We start from the raw sequence: 27,461 nt of genomic DNA, 5'->3' as shown, positions 1-27,461 counted from the left end.
AAAAAAAAAAAAAAAAAAAAAAAAAAAAAAAAAAAAAAAAAAAAAAAAAAAAAAAAAAAAAAAAAAAAAAAAAAAAAAAAAAAAAAAAAGAAAGGGTGGGGAGTGGGGATGCACTGGGCAAAGGAGTAAGTAAGGGTATTGGGGGAATATCAGGCCCCATCCCAGAGGGAAGGTCAGGGTCTCCAGGAAGAGGCAGGCAAAGAAAGATTCTGAGTCAGGCTATCCATGAGTGGGGCACACCTTTTCAAGCACCTTGTCTTCCCTCCAGCCTGTGCCATCACTCCCCATTATCTCTCTGGAACCAGCATATTGGAAGTACTCCTTTTTTTTAATCATTCATCAGCCAGCCCTGGTCTGTAGGGACGCCATTGCCATCTGTAAGAACCCTCTGGACCATATTCGTTACTAGAAGCGCACAAATTGCTGCACACGTTTTCCTTTGCTCGAGGCGGTTGTTTTTATGAGCAGTAGTGAAAACAAAATTCCATTACGTCAAAGTTAATTCCTCTGCAGCACACAGTAGACCAGCCGCATTCAGTAGCTTACAGGGCTGACGGAAATGAAACATCAGTGATGCATTCACTGTTAGAATCATAGAATGGCCAGTCCTTCCATTTACCTGGGGCCACCTCATCTGGATGAATCGTAAAATGCGTCACTAACTGCCTATGCATTGCGCATCCATCAACTGAAGTAGAAGACCCATTAGGCTATCCCAGCCCCAGTACACAGGCCTCCACTTAAGACCAAAGAAATGTGGCCTGAGGACAGCTAGCATAGAGCTAATCAGCGTTGACTCACCTTCCTCTTGCCTGTCAGCCTGGTCTCCCAGGAATTCTATTTGGTCCAGGATCTCACAGCTGCTCCCCACAGGCAGAGGCAGCTGGCATGGTCCCACAGGGCACCATTATGGCCACAAAGCCCCACAGTGGGGGAAGGCAGGTGTGGATTTATTTTGCTGACATGACTTCCTCTGAGGTAGTATTAGAGAGGAACACTGCCTTGTATTTTCCCCCTCACTCCATGGGAAAGGAGAGAAGGAGGTGTCCCTGGGAAGCTGATGAGAGAGGAAGAGAGTGACAGCACAGAGGAGAGAAAGGGCTGCAGGAGACAGAGCCACAGACACCTCCACTATTCCAACAAGGGGAAGCTGCTCTTATAGGGAATAGGGAGTGCCTCAGACACAGGCTTTCTTTGGAGGGCTGAGAGACTTCAGAAATTAAAGATTGAGGAGGGAGTTCAAAGAGTCTTCCCCTCCCCCATCCCATCATTTTACTCTGTGAATTCATTTTGACAAAATAATTTTAACCCAGCCATAGCCACATCTGATTCTCTTACCATACTCAAGGAGATGCCAGTGTCCCCCATTTTAATATACTGCTGAAGTAAGGAATGCTAATGAGATTTGTTAAAGAAGAATGGCTTAGATCCATCAAAGAAAAAACAGCTGTGAGGAAAAGCATATTGCATACTCATTCCAGACAATCCTGACTGACTGCTGAGGCTGGATGAGGTCACTAGATTATTTCTCACCTCCACTTTCTCTTTTCTTCATCAGCTTGGGCAAGGTTACCATTCAATAAATATCCGGGGCCTCTAAGCCTAGGGAGACGAAAAACAGGGGAAGGTAAGGATGATGACTGAGAGGTTCCTGCATGGCCTTGAGAAACTTGGGTAGGGAAAATTCAGTTGTCAAAAGTCAGATAAATAGTTTCGGGGGTACTAAGATCATTTGAAACCTACCACCCAGGCTGTCTTTTGTCACTCCTTGCAATATTATAAAGCAATTGAAAGTGAATCACTGAAAGCGATCCAAGCTCTGAAAGCTAATAAGGAAAAAGGAATGTTTCCTAGAAGTTGTGGCATTTGGGGAGTTGTTTCGGTTATTTGCAACGTTAGGGTTCGAGGTGGATTTTTCATGCCTGAATCATACTCCTCACCCTGACGCGCTGAAGTTCTCAGGAGAAGGAGAATACTCATAAGCAGCAACAGCTCAGTGGGGATCAAAATCAAGTTTTAGTCAGGACTATGAAAGAGCCTAACAGCCCCACAAGGCAAAACTTCTGGGCAAAAACAAACTGGAGCACATGGCTCAGGAAGACCTAAGTGGGGCCACACACCTCTTCCCAATGTAGAGCTTGACTGTGTGTTTCAGCATGCACTCCAGGAGCCAGAAATGTGGCACAATTTCATAAGAGACTGGGGTCTGCCAAAAGGGACTGGCCAGTACGTCTCAAGAGACCCAATTGATACACTGCACATTAAGCCCTCCTCGACAGGGTGGGGTGGGGCAGGTGCAGAGCTAACAGAGGGATAAAGAGAGTGTTCAAGAGCTTGTCAGCACTTCCCCCAAGTAAGGAGAGGGCTGGGTGTGTTATCCTCTATTAAGAGATGTTGAAACATGAGGAGAAAACACAAAAGTCATATAAATAAGAAACTTCCAGAAAATCTGTATAGCCAATGATTGCTTCAGTCAGAAGTTCCTTTCTGAAAAGAGCTAGGCATAAGGGAGAGATTTAAGCTAAGCATGAGATTCCTTCCCAATTCCACAGAAAACCACTTAGGCTCGAGGTAGGGCAATAATCCACAAGTACAGGGAACAAAGCACAGCTAGCTGGGATCTCCTGCCATCTCAGGGCCTATGAAGACTTCCAGGAAATGCTATAATATAATTGCTCAGGAAAAGGCTGTGTCTAGATCATTTAGCAGTTGGACACTAATCATCAGGGCTTAAATAGATTATCCCAGCATCAATAGTGACAAGCAGATGTTTAATGCACCCATAGTCCATATGTGGTTGGAGGAGAACCTTCAGCCATGGTTCGGTGCTTCATGCCACTGACTCAGGAGAATCTGATGCCAAGAAAAGATGCTGACTGCCCAGAAAAGGCTCAAGGGCTTGGCTCATTGACCAGCTGCCTGAGAAGGGGATGTCCTTGGACCACATGCTATGCCCCTCTGTGTTATGGCTATAACAGAAATAAAGAACAATTGAATGACACAAAGTCTGATGTCTACCACCTTTCTCCTTGCGCATTTGTGAACCCAGAAAAGCCATGGAATGTATAACTAAAGCAGACTCCTCACAAGTGCTGGATGGCAACATGGAGGAATATGACAACGCCCTGGGAAATTTGTTTTGAGGAGGACAATTAAATGATAGACAGTTGACAAAACTCAAGAAGAGGAAAGGAGATAGAGAATGAAACCCCTTTGACCTGAAGGCTCCTTCCTCACTTCAAGCTTTCAAAGCGTCTCAAGGCCATTTTAAGGGCTAAGAGGAGGTAAGGGGGAAGAGGAGGTGGAGCAGGCAATATCTCACACCCTGCTTCAATCACAGCCATTCAATTTAAGTTTTGTATGTGGGAATTTATGTCAGATTTAATTTGGCAAAAGGAAGAAGTCTTTTGAACACCACTGTTCTAGAAAAAAATAATGAATAGAAATTCCTAATATAACATGAAACAAAACTCTTGGCCTCCAATGTACTCAATTATATAAACTGACTCAAGCATAACTGGAATTAGAACTGCTAGCTTCTAATTTGCCTTCTCCTTTCCTTCCCACGGTTCAATAATCCCAAGATACTGTGGTGAAAGGGAAAGAGCCGTGGCCTCAGACATTCTGGTTGCTTCTTTTGTTTACTAGTGATATAACCTGTGCTAATCACTCACCTTCCCTGAGCCTCCATTTTCTTGACTGTAAAAAGACATCCTTCTTAACTCACAGGGCTGTGGTAAAAGAACTGAAGGAGCATTATGCAAATCTGTTTGCAACTTTTGAATATCCTTTTTTTTTTTTTTTTTCTCGCTCTGTCGCCCAGGCTAAAATGCAGTGGCGAGATCTCGGCTCACTGAAAGCTCCGCCTCCCAGGTTAATGCCATTCTCCTGCCTCAGCTTCCCGAGTAGCTGGGACTACAGGTGCCCACCACCACACCCGGCTAATTTTTTCTATTTTTTAGTAGACGGGGTTTCACCATGTTAGCCAGGATGGTCTCTACCTCCAGACCTCGTGAATTGCCCACCTCAGCCTCCCAAAGTGCTGGGATTACAGGCGTGAGCCACCATGCCAGGCCTGAATTCTTGTAATACCTATGCATTTCCACTTGCCAACAGATTCTAATACATATCTCAGTCAATGAAACACTTACTCAAATTCTCCTTTTGAATCCTACTGAAATCATTCATCTGTCTTCCTTCTTGAGCCTTATGATCAAGAAGGAAACTTCTGCCATCTGCAGATAGGCATGAGTGAGTGAATGATCTACACTTCCAAGTTGGGCAATAAGTATCAGGGAAGTCATCGGATAAAGAATATGGGAATTCCAGTGAGAACTTAATGGTCCCTGTCAACTCCTCAATGCCTTCCACTGGCCCCTATGGGTGGTCCAAAGACTATTATCAGTCAGAATTTAAAAGGGAGCCCCTACAGCAGCCCTCTGAGGGGGATAGGCCAGGAGACCCACTCTTCCATGAATTCCAGGAGCAGCAGCCACACTGCTATGCTCCTTCCTCCTCCTGTCACTGTGCTCCAGGTACATGCCCCAGAGTCACTGTAGGGCCACAGAAGGTTGCTGCACCCTGTCCTTTCAGGTTCACTATCCAACGCCTTGACAGACAAGATGATGTGGATGGAAGGCAGGCCAGCCCGGTGACCATAAGGCTCAAGAAGGAAAACAGATGAATGATTTCAGTAGGATTCAAAAGGAGAAAACACCCCTCTGTGTTGCTTCTGTTTTTTCACAGAAGAAAGAAGTCCATTCATAGTTCTTATATATGCAAACAAAGACTGCAAGTGATCTTCTGGATTCGCAGACTGCAGCAATGCCCCATTCAAGCCTCTCAGCCATTCCTCAAGCACCAGAAACCCCACCATAAAGTTATCAAACCTTCTTATTCGTGAGCACTCCTGATTTCTCTACAGCAGCTACAGATTTAACCCTGAAAATGCCTCCAAATGCTGCAAACAAACAATCTGTTTTTAACTGTAAATTAAACACAGGCACAAATGCAAGGTGTTACCTTAAAAGGGAGAAGTACATGTGGCACTTTTAAATGCTATGCCTCAAGCAACTGTGTATCTTATAAATCACTGTCCTCATCTTAATTAATGACAATGAGAAGTAAACACGCTTACAGAAAGAACCAGTCTCTAGATTGTAAAATTGGAACCAGATCACTGAATAGCAAGTGGGATAACGGTAAAGTCAAAAAACATCAGGCTGCCCAGGAGAGTGCTCTGTTGTCCCTTGCATAAAAAGCAGGATTGACTAGAGAAATAATTATATGGAAATTTTAAAAGGAATCAGAATGTATTCATAATTATGCTTGACCTTTAAATATTGCCTTGCCATTTTCAAAGTCCTTTCATATGCATCATGAAATTTGATGTTCACAAAACCCCTGGGAACAGGCAACACAGACATGGTTCCCATTTGACAGATGGGCAAACTAAAGCCTGAAGAGGTTGTGCCCTGGTTTTCTTCTATGCTGAAATAATAAGCTGAATAACAAATTGTAAAGGCCATGTTTCTCACTTGGGTTTCAGGGGGTCTGCCTCCTTTTATGAGGGTGAATATTTTAATGGTACTGTGTATCCAGACAAAGACACAAACCACACACACACACACACAAAACTGCCCAACATGGTAGGTAGCTTGCACTACCTTGTAACTTGCCTAGGGTCACACAGCTGGTAAGTGACAGAGCTGGGCCTTAAACCTAGGTATCCAGGCTTCAATGTCAGTGCTTCTGTTACATAAAACCTGCTGCTATGAAAGGTAAGTAAAACTAAATAAATATCCTAGAAGAATGATTAAGTTGTCAGACTTCTCAAAATCACGTATCAAAAACAAACTGGCTCGAGTTGAAGGTCAAGACGTGTAGAGCCATGATGATAGAAGGCATCCTTTTAACATCTCTATGTTGCAAATCTACAGACTCCCATTCTCACTCACCTATTTTTCCAGTAAACACACCGAGGCATAAAGATGCTAAAGGATGGGCTTAATATCATTTATAAGGCCCAAGATAAGAAAATGTCAAGGTCTTGCCACTGCCAGTTTTGGTGCAAATTAACAGCATCACTGAGTAGCCAATAGATGCCCGGCCCTAGGGAATAAGCGGGGAAGGCACACAAGTTAAACAGAAAATGGACCTGTCCTGGGCAAGCCAGCTGAAACAGCTCTCCCAAAGCAAACAAGATACATTAATAGAGTCAAAGTCATCTTCCCTTTCCTCTAAGGAAAATGGGAACTTCTCTGGGAGCTCTATTCCTGGAAGGTCTACTTGTCATTGGCTGTTGTTCTATTTCTTATGAGTCATCGGTCATTTTAGCCTGATTTTATTTAATTCATTTTGCAGTTTCTTCAATGGATGAAAGGATTCATTTTAAAAGTCTCTGCACCAATTTTAAGAGTTGCTAGCTTCCAAGTCTATGCAAGCTACCTATCATGTTGGGCAGTTTTGTGTGTGTGTGTGTTTTGTGTCTTTGGATACACAGTACCATTACAATATTCACCCTCATAGAAGGAGGCAGACCCCCTGAAACCCAAGTGAGAAACATGGGCTTTACAATTTGTTATTCAACGTATTATTTCAGCATAGAAGAAAACCAGGGCACAAGCTCTGCAAATGCCAGGCTCATTAATGAAATGGGTTTCACACCCAAGAGCTGAATGGGCTATGTAGGCCCTGAGATAGTACATTTTGTGGCAATAACACTTTAACAGATAATGAATCAGCAAATTGCATTGGTGGCTTGTTTCATTTACTTTGGAAAGGATTGGTCTTCCCACCACATCATTTTTCTGGTTAAAACCTAGTGGAATGTTTTCCTTTCCAGTTCTCAAGAAATACTACTTTTTGGTGGGGGTGAAACAAAGCCCTAAGCCTTGTGAGGGAAACAGAGACTAACAAAATAGAATGTGACACTGTAGAGGAAACTTCAGACCACCCAGCCAACTACTGAAAGCCAAAGACTTTCAGCCCAGGCTGGGAAGAGACCCAGGGTCTTGCGCTATGAAAACAATATCGCAATTCATCAGCATAACTCCAGCAGGTACCTCTCATTCCCGAGGTGGACCAAGGCTAATTAAGTTGCCAGATGCATTAACCATGTTAGGCATTTTAAGAGACAGGTTTTCACTCTGAAACAGCCTGCTCTCCCCCTTGCTCTGGATACAGGCATAACTGCTTCCAACCTTCCCCAGAATGTTTGGCAGCCCCTGGAAAGAGGAAGAAAGCGGTAGAATGCTTGTTAAGAGTAAGAGAGTATCATGTTCTCTTAATGTGGGGTTTTCCAACAGTGGCACTACTGACATTTGGGACCAGATAATTTCCTGTTGTGGGGGTGTACTGGTTTGCAAGGGCTGCTATAACTATGTATCACAAGCTGGGGGGCGCTGCGCTTAAAAGAACAGAAGCTTCTTCTGTCATGGTTCTGGAGGTTAGAACGTTGAAATCCAGATATCAGCAAGGTTTGTTCCTTCTGAGGGAGCATGTGTTCCAGGCCCTAGCTTCTGGTGATGGCCAGCAATCCCTGGTGTTCCTTTGCTCATTGACACATCATTCCAGTCTCAGCTTCCATCTTCTCACAGCTCTCCCTGTGCCTCTGGGTCTTCACATTGCAGTCTTCTAATAAGGACGCCAGTTATATTGAATTAGGAGCCCACTAACTCCAGTGTGACATTGTCTTAACTAATAACTACATCTTAAGCCACCCCATTTTCAAATAAGGTCACATTCTGAGGTACTGAGGGTTAGAACTTCAACATCTCTTTTGGGGAAGCACACAATTCCACCCCTACAGAGAGGTCTCCTGGACCATGTAGAATGTTTAGCAGCATCCCAGTTTTACCCGCTATATACGAGCATTCTGCCTGTCATGACAATAAAAAAATGCCTGTAGACATTGTCAAAGGTTCCCTGCAGGCAAAATCACCACTGGTAGAGAACCACTGTCTTTGGATCAGAAAGATAAGTTTAATTCTGATTCTGTTTTAATTAATTGTGCCATTGCCTTAAAAAATTTGGTCAAACTCTCTGGTCTTCACTTTTTCTCACACATCTCATAAGAGCTGTGGTGTTGCTGAGGCCTGATTGAGATAGTATATGAAAAGAGTTTGCGGCATAATGCGACGCAATAAATGACAACCATTATCTTTTGTAAGCCAGGGAAGGTTCTTTTGCAGGATTCTCTGTGGGTCTCAGTATTTACTGCCCTGATACTGAACTCTAGTCCTTCTCCCTGAGAGCTCCAGAAGGCAAGGAGCTTTCCAGGTGTGCTCTGCATCCACTGCTGGGGGCAGAAAGTCCCCTTAGAGCCCAGCTGAAGCCCTCCCAGCACCTGTGACTGCGACACCAAAGCTGCAGATAGCCATATATCACAGCCAAGGAAAGGGAAGCTCTGAGCATGACCTGAATGCTAATGTGGCTGCATTGCACCATGGACAGTATCAGCCCAAGTGAACACCGTAGAAAATCCACTGGAGACAGGGATGTGGAAGATGAAGAGAACTGGTTCTTAGGTATTGACTACAGCATACATGCAGAGACCTTACCTCCCTTGCCAGGACAAGACCATCTGAGATCCCATATTAACTGTTTATTACAGAACATACCACAGTGAACTGTGACTGGTAAGTCACTGGTCTAGTTCACTCACCAGAGTCGAGGGAGAATAGGAACAGCATCTTATTCATGGGTCCATCCCATGTGCTCAAAATGGGTGCCTGTCACATAGTAGACACTCAATAAAAGTGTGCATGTTTAATAAATGTGCCACCTTTCATCTCCAAGGTCTCTAGCCTACAAAATGGCATTTTTCTTTAAGGCCCTAATACAATCTGAGGCCCTAATACACCCCATGAATCTTGGGAAATCCCATATTTTTCATATCTCCTTTCATCAAGTAATTTCTAGGTATTCCCAAGGAATGCTAACATGTTCCACAAATCTGTTCTGGTTGACATGTAACCCTTTCATCAGTCATCCTCCTGGATGCTTCCTGTCATCTTTTAATTGGCTTTTGTTGCTTACTCCATATAATTTCCACTCAAGTGTGGACTCCACCCCAATTGCCCAATGTACTTTAAGAACAGGCTTACAGCATTTAACAGATCCCTTACCAAAGACTGACAGACCACGTGGCAACAAAAGTCACTTTTAACTGCTATTCACACGACTACTCTCAAAGTCCCCTGGACTGTATTTGACTTCATATCCCTGCCTATTTCCCCTTTCATCAGGTAGGATGGAAAGGGAGAGAGCTCTACCTTCCCATAGGAATTTCCAGGCTTTCCTCTATCCAAGGACCTAAACCCACCCCAGTTTCAGAACAGAGAAACACCGGAAGTCTTCCCCACCCCATCTCATTTTCCATCCCAGGATGACTGACCACAGAAACTCATCTCCTTCAGGAACAAAGGGAAGATTGGCCCCTATTGCCCCCCAGAACAATCACCATATTCATCAATAATAATAATAATAATTAATCTAAAATGTGGGTTTATTCTGTCTTAAGTAAGACCAATGAGGGCCATCACTACTGCAGCCCAGGTAACACTATGCTCAGCCCAGTCCTGACACTTTCCATAGTCATTCCTTTAATGTAAGATAAAGGAAAGATGATGTTTATTCATCCCTCCTGACATGGTCCAGTCCTCTCTGAACAAATGCAGGTCACAAAAACACCCATATCTCCCAAGAAGAAAGAAAAGCTTTCCAACATAAGAACAGTCAACTTGCATTACCAAACAGAAGATTTAACATCTCTGTCTAAAGCATTTCTATTTTAATGACTTTACTAGTTCAAGTCTCCTTCAATACATTGATTAGATTTGTGCCTTAGGTTTAGCTAGTAAAAGAGATTTATCTAAGAGAGGACCCTTAAACTATGGAAGTGTATTGGGCATTTCTGTTTGATTGTCAACCCGAATCAAAAAGTTCCCAATTTGCTGGAACTGCCTTTGTGCAGATCCACAGAAGCTAAGTGTGGGTGATTCTCATTACTTCCATACCTTGTCAACCCAATAAATGCACACACAGGCCAGAGCTCCTGTTATGTTTGTTTTTATACTGCTCAACTCCAAAGTGTGCTATGAACACCATAGACATCCTTGATTTGTATATTTATTATAACAATATTCTGGCAGATGAGAGTAAAATGTCTGGAGGGAGGGATGTCTTTGTCTAACTTCTATAAAGGCTCTGTTTGGGCTAGTGGTGGTCATGGTCCAGGCTCCCCCCACCTCCCCACAATCCTTTAAATCATGAGTTATGATAGTGATACAAAGAGCACTGGTCAGGGAGATTAGCTCTGCAGTGGCTATGATAGTGGTATAGTCCAGAACCTGTGTGTAATGGTTGTAGTATCTGGTGGTGACAGTGTTGAGTGGTGCTGGCAGCATTGTACATCAGCAGCTATAGCCATACCCTGGCCCAAATGTTCATTGAGCTAAGCCTCCATTGGTGGATGCTTATTCTCCACACCTGGTTTTCCAGCCTCCCCACTGATGCTGTGGGTTAGTCATGATCCTTCCAACTCCATGCCTGCATGGAGCAGTAGACATAGTAGGAGAAAGACATTGCCATGAGAAACTGCCCAGCAATCACACAATGTTCCCATAGTAAATTTGCTTCCCCACTTTTCATGATACCACTTCACACCTTTTCAGCTTTCCTTGATAGCTCTAATATCTCCTCTAATATCTCTTTCTCCAACCCCATCTTTAGCTGGTAGCTCCATGCTTCATTTCACTGAAAAAATAAGAACAAATGAGAAACATCAGTACCCACTTCCTCTTGTTGCCCTCCTGTTGAAATGAATGAACCATCCTTGCTCCTGTTTTAGCCAACCCTTCACTGGTACAATGGAGTTCATCCTTGTATTAGTCCATTTTCATGCTGCTGACAAAGACATACTCAAAACTGGGCAATTTATGAAAGAAAGAGGTTTAATGGACTTACAGTTCCACATGACTGGTGAAGCCTCACAATCATGGTGGAAGGCAAGGAGGAGCAAGTCATGTCTTACATGGATGGCAACAGGCAAAGAGAGAGCGTTTGTGCAGAAAAACTCCCCTTATAAAACCATCAGATCTAGTGAGACCTAGTCAATACCATGAGAACAGCATGGGAAAGATATGCCCCCATGATTCAATTAAATCCCACTGGGTCCCTCCCACAACACATGGGAATTCAGAATGAGATTTGGGTGGGGACAGAGCCAAACTATATCAATCCCTATTCACCTACTTAAAGGACTCCAGCCCAGAAGGTATAATCTATCTCTCCTACATTATCTATTCTCCCTGTTTGTGGAGTATTCATGTTTCAGTTAGCATCTTTATAACCTGCTATTGGATACAAATGTTCCCATTAGATGAAAAAAACAAAAAGAGAACCTCCTTCAATTCATAAGCAAGACTCTCCTCAGAATCCCTGACATGGCCCTGTACCACAGTAGAGCAAGCAGCCACCAGTTGATGTTGCTTATATTGGAGCCCTGCCATCATGGAGGGGCATCAATTTGTTCTCACCAGAACAGACACTTATTTTTCAATGTGGATTTGCTTTCTCTGCCTTATCCATCATGATTCTGACAATATATCCATCATAGTTCTGACAATATATCCATTATTGGACTTTCTATATGCCTTGTACATGCCTTATATGATTATATCACATAGAACATTGTTTCTGACCAAGGGATTCACTTCATAAGAAAATAAATAAGGAAATCTGGCTGATGCCCATGGGACTTAATGGTACTATAATGTACACTGTTGCTCAAAGTCAGCTTATGGAATGGTGCAATGATCCACTGCATACTTAGTATGACACTAGCTTGGAAACAACACTGTGATATAGGAGTGCAGTCCTATAGGATGCTGTATATGCTCTGAACCAGCGATTAATATGTGATACTATATCTACCACAGTCAAATACACAAGGCAATGAATCAAAGGGTAAACGAGTGGCTTATGTCCCAAATGTGGCTGTGTCCAACAGTAGCTGAGCCTGGCAATGACAGCAATGTACTGTAGCAATGATGCGCATATACTGAACCACTTTTCTCGACTGAAGCCAACTTTGGTTTCTGCCCATTTTCCAAGTGGAATTCTTCAGCCTTCCCTATAGCTTTGTAAGATTATATCCTTCCATTATCCTTCCAAAAAATTCATTTTTCAGCCTAAGGTATTCAGCCTTGGTTTCTATTTCTTGACCCAGACTGTCATAGAAGGCTCTACACAAAGATAATTCAGAAACTACTTGCAATCCCCAAAATCATTTTTCAGCTTTCACAAATGTAACATTCAGCCTTTGCTAGGCATCCCATTACAAATGTATGAAAGTGAGAAAAAATGAACTCCAGCTTTCAGCTCTCCAGAGTAAGTGACTACACGTTAAGAACCCCAAACAGTGAACCTGAGCTGCTTACTTCCTCATACTGCTTGACCTGTTAGTTTTGCCAGATGTAAAAATGATTCATGGGACCAATCAGCAGCAGAACAAAGCAGGGGATTTGGATTTACTGGGTGCTTTTCTTTGGGGGTGAGGAGTAGGTGAAAGATGACACTATTCTGATTCCTAAACCATGTACTGATTACAAGAAATTCTTAGATTAAAACCAATATTTTTTAAATTATGATACAAATTGATGTAATGTCCTTCTATTATGCTTTTACCCTCAGTGGGAGGGGCTGCTAGAATAAAGAATGGAACCATATAGAATGTGTGTATTACCATTGGCACATATTTTGACCTTTTTTCATCTCCTCACCACCACCACCAAAGCACTAAAAATAAAATACAACAAATCTATGGGAGAACACAGGATTCCAATCAGCATTACCTTTTGTTGTGCAGTCTTGGCAGGATAAATGGCTTTGATGCTCATTAACATATTTAGAACAAAAGCAAAAGGGAATTTAGCAAAAGTCATTCTCTGTCCCCCCACCCCCTATAGGAATATTCATGAGAACCTCTGTTCCCCCACTCCCTATAGGAATATTCATGAGAACCTCTGTCCCCCCCAACCCCCTATAGGAATATTCATGAGAACAGCCTTCTGACACCTACAACACACTGCTTCTTGTGGTATCTTCAATTCAAAGCAATGTTTTAAAATGTAGGGTCTCTCATTATTCAGCCAACAGATCAGGGGATAACTGCCATTGAAAAGATAATGTATCACACATAATTCCTGAGAAGGAAGCACGCCATCCCACAAAGGGCCATGTGGGGAAGCACCGGGTGGGTCAGGAGGCAGAAGGGGCAAGAGGAAGATGTGGGCAGGAGCTTTTATTGTGGTTTCCACAGGGAAGGCAAGACAGGGTAAGTAGCTTAGAACTGATTAGTTTGAATAATTTCCTATCGGGGGAAACCCCACCCCCAATATTCAATGTGGGTTCTTTTCTATTTCCCCAAGCATCAGCTGGTCTGAGAAATAAAGGGAAAGTGTACTAAAGAGAGAAATTTTAAAGCTGGGTGTCCAGGGGAGACATCACATGTCAGCAGGTTCCATGATGCTCCCTGGGCCATAAAACCAGCAAGTTTTTATCAATAATTTTCAAAAGGGGAGGGAGTGTATGAATAGGGTGTGGATCACAGAGATCACATGCTTCACAAGGTAATAAAATATCATAAATCAAATGGAGGCAGTTCGAGATCACAAGACCACAGGACGGGGTGAAATTAAAATTGCTAATGAAGTTTCAGGCACGCATTGTCATTGATAACATCTTACCAGGAAACAGCGTTTGAGAGCAGACAACCGGTCTGACCAAAATTTATTAGGTGAGAATTTCCTCATCCCTTTGTCTTTGACCGTAAAAGACAGCCACTCCCAAAGCAGCCATTTTAGAGGCCTACCCTCAGGGGTGCATTCTCTTTCTCAGGGATGTTCCTTGCTGAGAAAAAGAATTCAGCAGTATTTCTCCTATTTGCTTTTGAAAGGAGAGAAATATGGCTCTGTTCCACCTGGCTCACAGGCAGTCAGAGTTTAAGGTTATCTCCCTTGTTCCCTGAACATTGCTGTTATCCTGTTCTTTTTTCAAGGTGCCCAGAGTTCATATTATTCAAGCACACATGCTCTACAAACAATTTGTGCAGTTAACGCAATCATCACAGGGTCCTGAGGCGACACACATCCTCCTCAGCTTATGAAGATGACGGGATTAAGAGATTAAAGTAAAGACAGTCTTAGGAAATCAAAAGGGTATTGATTGGGGAAGTGACAAGTGTCCATGAAATCTTCACAATGTATGTTCAGAGACTGCAGTAAAGACAGGCATAAGAAATTATAAAAGTATTAATTTGGGGAACTAATAAATGTCCACGAAATCTTCACAATTTATGTTCTTCTGCCGTGGCTTCAGCCAGTCCCTCCATTCAGGGTCCCTGACTTCTCACAACAATTTCCACGGGTTCTGGAATATGGGAACTGTCTCTAGTTGTCTGGCACCTGGCCCTAGGATAATTTGGCCCTAGGATAATTAGAGCGGAGGAATATTGTCTCTTCAAGTGTGGGTGCCAGATAGAGAAAGTGGCTCAAAGTATGAGCTCCGGATTGGTTAGTTTAGTTTGCGTATGAAAGGCACACTTCTGGGCGAGTGCTTTGCTATCTCCAGAATTAACTAGCCCTGGAAAGGGCAGTCTCTTCCCAGGCAATGAGGTCTCAGATGCCAGAGCATCAAGAGTACAGAACATAAGAAAATATTGTGAATACAAGCAATGACACTTCCAAGTTCCTGAAGGACTTTCTGAATCATCTAAGTATAGGCTAAATCTTATTCATCATGATTTGCACAGTAAGACCTCTGACTTTGAGGATTCCTTAAGTTGCCAATGACCAAAAACAAAACAAACCAACACACAAAAAACTGGCTAAAACAGGAAAAAGGGATGTGTTGGCTCATGGATCTCAAAATTCAAGAATATGGCTGGCTTCTGCCATGTTTGATCTAAGTGTTGTGGGCCCAGTTTTCCTACATTTCTGGCTCTGTTTTTCCAGACCCTTCCTCACTGGGCTTGCCTCAGTATGGCAGGGCCATAGCGGCACCAAGCTTACATCTTCCAGGACTGAATTCAGAGGAAGAGAAACAAGGTCATTTCCCCAGAATTTCCAGCAAATGTCATCCTGATTCCCATTGGCTCTAAATGGATTACATCACTATCCCTGAACCAGTCGCTATGGCTGGGAGATGGCAAGCTGCCTATTTACTTAAGCCAATCAGGTACAGCCCTGGAGCCAAGGATGGAGCCACCCAAATGAAACTGCATGGTTTAGAATGGATGAGGGGTGTTTTCCTATAGGAAATGTGGAGAACTGCTACCAGAAGGAGAAGAAATTAATGATGGATTTCAAACATATGATGTCTACTTAATATATGCGTCTATTTCAATGTTAATTATATACATGTGTAGTACTTTGTTTTTTTTTTTTAATTTAAAAAGATTCAGAATCCAGTGCCCTGGAAAAATCCTGATAATTCTATCCTCACCCCTCATGATTAATATGATGCAGTCATTAACTGTTCAATTGTTAGAGGCTATCTGTTTAATTTCAACAACAAATTTTCTGCATTTCAAAAATAACATATACTATTAGTGAAGATTCAAATTATACTAATTCATTTCTTGATACAAATCTATTTTTTATTTTAAATTTAAAAAGAATGAAATTATCAGTAAGAAACTTTATGCCTTAAACATACCTACCTGCTCTTGGCACTCACTTTCTTAGAATTGACAACACTGATAGAGTCTCTTGCTGTATTTTAAGGGAAGAGTTGAGGTATTCGTGGAGAGAAAATGATGAAGAGAAAGCTAAACAAATCTCCTGCCCCACCACCCTCAGCCAAAAGAGATCCTCTCCCTCAAAGCCAGGAGAAAGGGTAAGGAACACGTCTGTAGAGATACTATTTAACCGCAGAGTATAGTACTTCCTCCATCTCCTCTGTCCAGGTTTTTTTTTGCAGCGGGGGAGGTATTTGTTTTGTTTTGTGCCATGTCAAGGAAGAAATCTGGCCTACCATCAAAGCTAAGGATTGTAGTAGTACACTAACATATGGGGAAAAAATGTTATTTTTTTTCTATATAGAGTTATTCAATTAATATGTTAAAAGTTAAGTTTAACACATTATTTAACTTTGAATGTTACTGGTATACAGCAGTGGTTCTCAAACTTTTGCATGCGTCAGTATCACCCAGAGAACCTGTTGAAACCAGATTGCTGAGTGCAACCCTCAGAGTTACTGATTCAGTAGTTTTGGGGTAGGGCCTGAGAATCTGTTCTGCTAACAAGTTCTCAGATGCCTCTGATGTTGGTGCTGAGGGGACCACACGTTGAGAACCACTGGTGTACAATGTGTGTTTTATTTTACTAGTGGCTGATCTCTGTCAAAAACAAGGTTCTAAAATGCCATTCTAGCTTATAGTATTCTAAGTCTGACCTTCTGGACTGTTAAGAAAAAGCTTTAATATAAAGTGAAGCTCATGTTGCTTGTTTTTGAAACAGCCTGTGAGAAGTAGGAAGTCTAAACTTCCCCCTCAGTCCTAGATGCTGAATCAGGTAAGATCTTTCACATAATGCTTTTAAGGATCATAGCAGCAAGAATAAGAGTATGGACATAGATATTGCCTCCTAAAAGCCCAGAAAAGAAGTTAGGGGAAAAGGGAATCTCTCTGTTGTTTAGGTTTCAATCAACAAAAGTTAAGATGACTGGTTTTGAACCTGGAGGCCTCAAGAGTTCAGATTTACAATGTTACCAATAGGAAGGAAAATGAACTTGGTAAAAACGTTAAGACATTCCTCTTTGTTTGGGCCGTGAAACCTCTAGGGCTGTTTTATATTCCGAAACTGCCTGGCTCATTACAGTGACCAATAGGTCTCTAAATACCATCAGTTTAAAAGGGACTGTTGTAAAAATTCATGATTCATTCGTGCAATGAATCCCCCTTTTTGCTGGACTTATACTGCATGAAAAGTAATCTCCTCCCTGCACTGAGCATCACACTGTTTCCAATTCGGAAAAGCTCCAAAAAAAGTGATGTGGGGGCTAAACAAATTTTACCAGCCATGGGGTGGGGAAAAGAAATATGTTTTTGTACACACATATGGTTTCTATAATCTTTAAAAAAAAAAACACTGAGTTTGACCTAGCTCTCTGATAGAGACAGCCTGATGGAGGATGACAAGCCCAGAGAACCCACTTCTGCCCCCAGGCAGGGGGCCTGGGCTTGATTTGTGGCCCTGGATAGGGACCTGTGCTGTGTGAGGTGATTTTTTACACCCTTCGGCTGTGCTGAGTGACCCCCTCCCAAGCTGCTTTTCCCACACGCCAACCAATTGCATATGCTTTCAAACTGAGTGGTGATCTGGAATCCATGTAAATAATATGCATCTGAGGAAAACTTACCTCTTTAAAATGGAAGCCAGAAACTTGCGCCCACAAAACGGAGCCAGAGTCCCAGAAGCCTGTGGTGTGTCCCTCTGAGACAACATGGCAGCCATTGGAACCTCCACAGCGCCAGGCCTCACATCGGAACCTGACATACACAGCTCACAGAATTCAGTTCAGAAGGGCTGAGTACACTATGGAGTGCCCCTCCGCCTCCCATCTCCCTAGGCCTACTGAGCCCTGGGTGGAGACAGGCTACGGAAAGAAAGGCTCCACATACTTGAGAGAAGTTGGGTCAGACCTGAGAAGGCTTGTGCCAGCTCCCCCTTCTGCTGCGCTGCTGCATTGCAACCGGAAAATACTCTATACCTTTAGCCTCCAGAAGACCCTTGAAGAAGACCAGAAGCACCCCAAAATCATGATAGGAATGGTGGACAGAAGGTGACATTTTTCCAAATTTTAACTTTTATTCGCCACTAATAATTATGGGGAACCATATGATGTTTTGATATATGTTTGTAATGTGGAATGAGTAAAGCAGGCTAATTGACAAATCCATCTCCTCACATACCACTTTTTTGTGGCAAAGACATTTAAATTTTGAAATATATAATGAATTATTATTTATGATAGTCACCACCTGTGTAATGAATCACCAAAGCTTATTCCTCCTAACTGAAAATGTGTATCCTTTGACCAACTGTCCCATCCCATCCCTCCAGCCTCTAGTAACTACCTTTCTACTCTTTATTTCTATGAGTTCAACTTTTTTAGATTCCACATATAAGTGACATCAGGTGGCGTTTGTCTTCCTGTGCTTGGCTTATTTCACTTACCGTAGTGTCCTCCAGGTTTGTCCATGTTGCCGCAGATGACGGATGTCTTTTTGAACTCCAACACCCACTTGAATTTCCCACCCTGCTTTCTTGTCCACCACCCACCCCACCACCGTTTCTTTTCCCCCTGCCTAAAATGTTGTTTCCTCCAGATCTGCACCCAATAGGCTTCTTCTCATCAGGCATGTCACACACCCCTCCAGAGAGGTCACCCTACACACGCCCACTTCCTTCACCCTGTTTCATTTCCTTCGTAGCACTATCCCCATCTGGAAATACTGAGTCCCAGGAAGGCAGGGACCTAATGTGTCTTGTTGTCCACTGTATCCCAAGGACTGGCATACGGTAAGCATTTGGTAACTACTTGCTAAATGAGTGAATGAACCTGGAGGTGATTTTCAACTGGACACTATTCTAGTTTCTCTTGGATAAGTGGGCCTGCCTTCTCAGGGGGCCATAATTGCACAGAGCTAAGTAGTAACTTTCCTGTTTATGATGTCATCAATAAAGTTTTGTTTTGTTTAATTTAGGATCAACCCAGCCAACTTCAGCCATTTTGGGGCCTGCCTGGCATTGTTTACTGTCTTTAGATGTTTGTCTCGTGCATCTCTACTCTGTCCACACTAGCCTAATGCAGTGCCTGGCACTTACACGGTGTTTCAATAAGTGAGCATACTGGGTGTTGACTATGTTTATGTTCACTAGCACTTTTTCTATGTGAAAACAAAAGAAGTAATGGGAGATGAGGCTCAGACCAACAAATCTAGCAACGTCATGCCAGCTCTGAAAAATGCTTTAGTTGAAATAAAAGATGAGCCTTACCTTGGACATCATTTTACCATCACCCAAAGATCAAAAGGGGATAGAGGAAGTTTGAGTGTTGATGCCCCTTCATAGATAATGTGCTTGAAGTGAGATCTCTCATAGCTTTCCCTATGTGCATTCTCAGCATGACATGCTCAGAATCTAGGGCGCAAATTCTGTTCAAGTGAGACAAAGTCGTAATACCTATGATATCACATGACTTAACCAACATAGTACAGGTTCAAAGCATTAAACAAACTCTTTCAGGAGTTACCAGTGTCGCCTCTTTTCCAGCCCACAAGTTCAGACCTCCAGGCTGTAGTTTGGGGGAGTCACAGTCCACCTCATTCACCCCTTCTCCCTGTGCCCCCTTTTTCTATCCCTGGAGAAATGAGGACTTTTGCTTCAGACCCTGAATTCTACTCACCTTTGCCTCCAAGTTAAAATCCTTGGCACAGGCAGTGGCCCACCTGGCTGACCTAGATGAAGATTCTGTCACTGGACACCCCTGGTTAGGGCCTGTCTGCCTCTTCCCAGCTCTGGCAGCATGTTCTGCTTCCCTTTTGTGCTCTCATTCTGTCTCTGAACTACATTTTCTCTATCGTAATCAACCCCACAATGGATCCTTATTCTTCCTTCCCGTGAGCCCTCCTTCCTTCTCTCCACCCGCCTCCCACTAACCCTCAATCTAGCAGCAATATTCCACTCATCGTTAAAAAGAGACAGACTCTTTTTCAGACGATGTACATTAATAGGGCTTCAATATCTCCCCAGACCTGACTAAACGCCCAGACCCATGATATCTATGGAAATTCTTTCATATTTATTTTTTATTTTTCCCTAAGTGATTTAGTGGGAAAATGGCTAAAATAAAGATGAAGGACTTCGTGGATTTTAGTTATACACTTTGTTCCTCTATCCCCAGTCATGAAAGATCAAGGGTGGTCCTCATGTATTAGCAATGCTGTGGTCCTGTGAGAAACCCTCTGTCATAATTAGCTTCATCCTCCAACCAACCTCTGCCACTCCCCATCTGCCAATCGCATTCACACCTCTCCAGAACTAGAGCCAATAAGGTAGATTTCAGCCCAGAGATTTTACCATCTCCATGAATCTGGTTTCTGTTAGGGGTTGGTTAGTGAATTCACTGTTGTTCGTTAAAAGGGTTTTATTTTCATTCACAACTTTTCAGGAAACTCTTTGGAGAGTTAAACTCGATAGAGATTCTTCTTCAGGGCTGTCTTCTGGCCATTCCTTCTGGATAGGATAGAGGAAATATAATGTTGTGTTTAAGAAAACAAAACCCAGTTGCTGAATGGTGAGAGGAGGCCAGGAGTCTCTTCCATCACCCCAAAAAGCATCGAAGGGACCTTACCAAGGAAGGTGGGGGAGCCTTCTTCTGAGGGTCCATGGCTACTATGGAACTGTACTCCTGCACATCATCTCCTTCTCTCTGCCAGTCCTGGGCTACGAACCAAATTGTGGGAACACTTTCTGCCCAGCATGCCTCTTCCTTCAGCTCTAGCCCTTTTCTTCCAGCAGTTTGGTGCCCTACTTGCTTCCCTGAGCATGTTCTTCCCACTTGTGATCTTGACTTTTTTGAAATTAAAAGGCCCTTTCCTGTAATGCTATCAGTATGGCTCTCTTCTCTCAGACACACAGATACACACACAGGGCACAGATTTCAGTTATATGCACACAGCCATGCTGCCACACACAGCCAAGATTTACTGCTCTGGAAATGTTGCCTCTTTGACAGGTTTATTCTTTGAAAAGTGAGAGATTCCCCTCCTGGGATGGACGTGAACAGGGTTGATGGGGGAGGGAGAAAGGCCTGCGTTGCCAGGCAGCCCACCAGGCTCCAGGCATCTGGCAAAAGGTGGCGGGGAAGGTTAGGAAGGGGGCTAATAAAAGGGAAGAAGCAAATATAAATCACAGAGATTGGAGGACTGGGAATGCCACTTGTCCTTGGAAAGAGCCAAGGCTTTAGAGCCATTGTGAAGATTCAGATGCTTCTGGGGATTTATAACAACATCTGGTCCATCTGCAGGTGGATTTGTAGTACGTAGGTAGGAAAGCTCCTATTTCAACAAACAGAAGCTGCAGAGCAGTGCATCTCAAGGTGGGGACAATAGCTTAGTAAGTTACATGGGGAGCTTGTACAAACTATATAGGCCCAGATTCTAAGAGGCCTATCAGAATCATCCAGGTCAGCTTGCATAGCTTTAAAAGCTCCCAGTGATTTCATTATCATCACTGTAGACTATTTTATATTTTATTTCTACAACCCAGGCTGCCTACACAAGTCCGTGAAGGAAGAGAGCTGGCTCTGACACTTGGCAATATTTGGTTGATATGTAGTTCCAGCTGCCTGAGTGAGGAAACCTTGAGGAAAGGGGGCCCAAAAATCTCCGTAGACATATGGGAAAGAATCAGGGCAACGTTTCAGCAGACCCTGAAGAGCTCTAAATCTTTTTGCTACTTACAACTTCAGACTCTAAAGTTGTCAAAAAGCAAATGCAATCTTGGATAGCATCGCTGAAGAGTTTAGTATATGACCCAGAGAGCAGTGCAGTTCTGCCGCCCAGGCCCCGTCAGACCACCCAGAGATGGAAGCCTGTTGAGTTCTGAGTGCATCTTTGCAGGAGGGATAGTGATGAACTGGAACTCACCCCGAGAACACTGAACACAGTGCAGGTACTGGAGGGCTGTGACATGAGCAAAAAGAAAGGGGATCATCATCAAGGGAAGTAGAAGACTGAAAGGAGCAGCACAATAGCCTTTAGAATGCTGAAGGGGCCAGGCATGCTGGCTCACGCCTGTAATCCTAGCACTTTAGGAGGCCAAAGTGAGCAGATCACTTGAGGTCAGGAGTTTGAGACCAGCCTGGCCAACATGGCAAAATCCTGTCTCTACTAAAAATACAAAAATTAGCCAGGTATGGTGGTGCACACCTGTAGTCCCAGCTACTCAGGAGACTGAGGCACGAGAATTGCTTGAACTTGGGAGGCAGAGGTTGCAGTAAGCTGAGATCCTGCCACTGCACTCCAGCCTGGGCAACAGAGCAAGTCTTTGTCAAAAAAAAAAAAAAAAAAAAAAAAAAAAAGCTCTGAAGGCTGTGCAGGAAAATCAGAGATTGTTCTGTTTAGCTACAGAAAGGAAAAAAGGGGAAAGAAAGGGAAAGCACTATGATAAGCATTTAACAAATGTCACCTGTCAACCCTCACCACAACCCTGTGAGGTAAATGTTATCAAACCCATTTCTCAGACAGGAAAACTGAGGCTTAAAAAGTTAAGCCAGGCTTGGTGGTGCACACCTGTAGTCCCAGCTACTCCAGAGGCTGAGATGGGAAGATTACTTGAGTCTAGGAGTTAAAGTTTAGCCTGGGCAGCATAATGAGACCCCATATCTAAAAGAATAACAAAAATAATAAACAATTTTTTAAGTTAAAGAATTTATCCAAGGCAGCCAGTTTTCAAAGAATAAGAATTTGATTTCAGCCTATAGGTAACTTCCAGGACTTCTTCCCATTACTCCATTAAAAAAATTAGCCCTGGGAATAAAAGTTAGAGAAAAGATGGTGACTCCATAAGGAAAGAACTGTGGTAGATGCATTTTGGTGCCTCACCCCAGCCCCTTTGCCTAAGTTTTCCCTGGTGATCAATCCATCTCCCCAGCAGCTGAGCTAAGAGTATTGGCTGATAAACCCTCTCAGCCCCATTCTTGGGAGCATACTCATCAAAAGACTAGCCCCCTGCTCACCCCAAATATCCCCACACTGCAGACCTTAGCCAATGACTAATTAGCACAGAGGTACAAAAGGTTGGACCCCCTGCTTTGCAGAGATCAACTCTGTGGTGCACTTTGTGTTCCATAGCTCCCGGTGAGACAGACTGCAGCTAGTGGCCAGAGGCAATCTCATTATTACATAGTATTTTCCCCTGCCCTATTCATTCTCCTGAACACACTCCCCTGCTTGCAGAAGAATTCCCATCTTGGGCTCTGCTTCTATGGAAACTCTAAGGTGACTTTCGCTCTTTGAATTGTAAAATCAAATTCTCGGGCCTCAGTCTCCTGAGTAGTTGGGACTACAGGTGTGCGCCACCATACCTGGCTAATTTTTGTATTTTTAGTAGAGACAGGATTTTGCCATGTTGGCCAGGCTGGTCTCAAAATCAAAGAGGGTAAGTCACCTTAGAGTTTCCACAGACTCTTTGATTTTACAATTTAAGGTCTCCAAAGGGCATAAGTTTACAATGAGGAATGAAAAGAAGGAATGGGAGATTGTATTAGTCCATTCTTGTGTCACCATGAAGAAATACCTGAGGCTGAGTAATTTATTAAAGAAAAGAGGTTTAATTGGCACACGGTTCTGCAGGGTGTACAGGAAGCATGGTGCTGGCATCTATGTGTGTGGTGAGTGCCTCAGGAAGCTGACAATCATGGCAGAAGACAAAGGGGGAGCACGTGGGTCACACGGCCAGAGAGGGAGCAAGGCAGGAGGAGGTACCACACTATTTTAAACAACCACATCTCTTGAGAACTCACTGTGGTGAGGATAGCACCAAGCCGTTCATGAAGGATCTACCCTCATGACCCCAAACACCTCCCATCAGGCCCCACCTTCCACACTGGGGACTACATTTGAACATGAGATTTGGAGGAGACAAATATCCAAACTATATCGGAGATTAATGATAAGGAAAGCAGGATGAGAAAGGGGGAACTCAGGCTCTTGCACTATCCTTGCCCTAGGGATGCAACCCCAAAGACTCCTAAGGGAAGTGTGACTGAATGAGTCCCCACCCTAGGCCTCACACCCATGGCCTGAGGCGATTTATGGTTACAGCACAACTTTATTTCCAGATAGGATTTCTATTTAACATTCAGAGAAAGTTTCAACCTGTGGTCGAAAAAGAGGAAAATTTTAAAAAAGGAATACAGTCAAGGACAACCATTCCTTGTGAATATAAATACCAAAAAGAAACTGTCCCTCATTCCCTTTCTTTCACTCATGGAGCAACGGAATTTGCCACTAAGCCAAACTTTACATGCATGGTTGTCTGTAGTCTGAATATGGAATGGGGCTTGTGGGGCACATGAAGTTGTGCCTCTCCAGTCCCCCTTCAGTGAAGAACTTACTGCCCCAGCTGCTGGAAGTGCTATCAGCAGAAAGCCTTCAACTGTCAGTCTTCAGGGACTGCCTCAGTTGCAGACAGCTGCTTCATCCAAGACCGAGCACCTATCCACATAGCCCACATCCAGTGACTGATCCACACAGGGATATAAAGGCTATCTCAGCCCAACTCAGGATTCAGGCCTGTTTGGAATCCCCTGTGGGCTGGAACTAGTGACTTGTTCCTAATAAATAGAATGTTGCAAACATGATAGAATGGCATTTCCATGACTAAGTTACAAAAAAGGTGACTGCCATGTTGTTTGCTCTCACGCTGTCTCTTACTGATGTACTCACTTGCCCTTCTAACAGTTCACTGTGTTGTGAGATGCTCTATGGTGAGGCCCAGATGGCAAGGAACAGAGGGGGGCCTCCAGCCAACAGCTTGTAAGGAACTAAGTCTTCCAGCCAATAGCCTATGAGGAAATGAAACCTGCCAATGACCACATGGGTGAGCTTGGAACAAATCCTCCCCGCTCTATGTGAGACCACAGCCCACAGCTGACACCTTGATTACAGCCTTGTGAGAGTGCCTGAGACAGAGGGCCCAGCTAGGCTATGCTCAGATTCCTGACCCACAGAAACTGTGGAGTAAGTTTTGAGGTAAATGTTATGCAGCAATAGATAAGTGACACAACCGTGAAGAGCCATTTTAGCTCCAGAGCTCTCCAAAGGGTCAGCTGTGGCTGCTGTTGGACCTATATGGGAGTATGACATCTTCTGACATCTTTTTCTAACCAAATGTGCTCCCTTTCCTCTCCTTTGCATTGGTGTTGATGCCAACAGCATTCTGTAACAAACAGCCTGAAAGCCAAACTCCCTCTCTGTCTCTGTTTCCTGGAGACCCCAACCTGTGACAGGGTTCATCCAATAAACATCTCGTGGAATAACTGCAGCCTCCCCACACAATTCTCATCTAATAATAGCATCCCTAAAAGAATGAAACTCAATTCAATTCAACAAACATCTATCAAGTACAGCAGTGAACAAGCAGACAGATGTAGGAAGACTGTCATTAAACACATAATAAGATATGAGCACAAGCCTTCAGATTCATGAGGGAAGAAGACCAAGAGTTAGCATCTCCTCTTTCCATTCCCCTTACCTTTCCCCTCATACAGCACAGGACTTGGAAAGGGCACCCATCTTTCTCTTTCACTTCAGACACTCTTTCTACCATGATGCAAACCTGGGAAGCTTACATTCTCCCAGGGTCACCTTCTCAGGATGAGGCTGGAACTTCTACCCTTGACCTGGAGTATACCAGTGAGACCCCTGGTTTGCAGTAAATCTGTGCGAACCTTCCAGAAAGTTAAAGAATACCCTAGGGATAAAGAATCTGTCAATCAACAAGCACCCGAATGGATATCCTGGGCCCTGGTGGCAGGGCAAAGTTGAGCATGTCCATTCCCAGAAGGGACATAAAAGAGAGAAGAATGTTGAAGAATGTCCCAACCAAAATACCAGGACATGATCCCCTACCATGAGCCAAATAAAAGTTATTATCATTTGAGGAACTGTGTTTTATTTACCATTTTCTTCATTGCACATAACATTGCATGAATTATAGTATTCATTTTTTTCATTGTATATATCCCCTTAGAATATAAGTTTCTTGAGGGCAAGGATTTTGTTTGTCCACTGCAATATATCCAGTGCCTGGGACTATCCTAGCCTAGGAGGAGTTCACTGAGTATTGGTTGGATGAAGGAACTAGTGAATCATTAATTTATTTAGTGTCAATCTTTGGATCTGCAGATTCTGCTACACTTTATTAGCACAGAAGCTCTAGAGGAGCAGGGAGAAGAGTGTCCCAAGTAACAGGTGTTCAGTCTAGAGGAGGGCAGGGGATGTTTTAATACTCAGCATTTTTTTCATTTATTACTGAAAACAAATGTATGAGGAAAAACAAATATTACTGAAAACAAACGTATTACTGAAAACAAATGTATTGTGCTGTCCATTTTGCAGATGAGAAAACTGATGAATAGAAAAATCAATCAACTTCCCTAAAGTCACACAGCCAGAAAGTTGCTGAGTAGGAATTTGAACTCAGATCTCTCTGACAGCAAGTGTCAGCTCTTTTCACTTACCCTACAGATATTGCATTTACAGAGACACACCAGTAGTATAATCCCTTTGTTTCAACGAATGTTTATTGAGCAGCAAGGGTACATCAGGACTACAGGCTCTTCAAGAGCAGGGGCCAAGTCTACCTTTACTCACTGTTGATCCCCACACCTGGAACTATGCCTGGAATAAAGTCAGTGTTCAATAAATATTTGTTAAATGAAAAAAACAACTGTGCTAGGTGCTCAGACTATATAAAACAGCCATAGTCCCTGTCTACACTGTTTAGAGTATGGTGGGGTCAAAGCCACATGGAACATACCAGAAAGGATGATCATCATTATAAGAAAAATTTATTGAGCATTTGCTATATATAAAGTGCTCTTCTAGGCATTTTCTGTGCATTAATTTATGTAACACTCCCAACAACCCTTTGAAATAGGTACTACTATTATCCTTATTTGAAAGATGAATAAACAGAGGCCCAGAGAGGCTAACTTGCCAAAGATCACAAAGCTAGTGAGTGGTAGAACCCAAGCAGTTCAGAGCCTGTGTTCCAATGAGTGGTCACTGTATTGTCTCTATCTGATAATTATAATCATAACAATAAACATAAGTACCTGAATGCTGAAAATCCCTAATGGCATTTGACAGCATAAACTGGGAAAGGAGTGGAATGACCCTGTTTGAAATATAGCACCATCAAAGACACCCTAATACCAGCCTTGACATTTCCCCCATGAAAGTTTCCACAAGCCCTTGTCAGCCCAGGCACAGCCATGGATGACAAGACACGGTCATTTCTCTGTACTGATCTGAGCCATCTGCCCTGCCCCACTGCCCTTCTTCTGAGACCTTCCTACCCAAGGGGCTGGCAACAGGACCACATAGCTCCTTGATCCCACCCACAGCTTTACAAACAGAGGCCATGTCTGCCTAGAGTCACTATACTTATGAAGACCTTGAAGTATTGATATTCTGATGGTACCAGGAAGGGGATGTCTTAACCCCAAGAAGCATAGGCAATCACTCAGGGCAGAAAGTTTCTGGAGACTCCCCTCCCTTCAGTAGCATCTGCCTAGAGTACCTTACATGGAGGACATATGCTCAGTTTGTAAGCATAGAGATTTGGTTTCAGATTGATGAACTCATTCTTAAAAGGCTGGAG

At 43.2% G+C, this 27,461-nt stretch overlaps 1 pseudogene; it reads right to left on the bottom strand.

Annotated features, from left to right (window-relative positions):
- Positions 1–27,223, bottom strand: part of LOC112630285 — a 134,001-nt pseudogene extending 106,778 nt beyond the window's left edge.
- Between the last annotated feature and the right edge of the window lie 238 nt (positions 27,224–27,461).

This window comes from Theropithecus gelada, chromosome 1 (genome assembly GCF_003255815.1).
Source record: "Theropithecus gelada isolate Dixy chromosome 1, Tgel_1.0, whole genome shotgun sequence".
NCBI classification, from domain to species: domain Eukaryota; kingdom Metazoa; phylum Chordata; class Mammalia; order Primates; family Cercopithecidae; genus Theropithecus; species Theropithecus gelada.
Note: the sequence above shows the minus strand (reverse complement) of the source record. Positions and strands in the feature narration are given on the sequence as shown.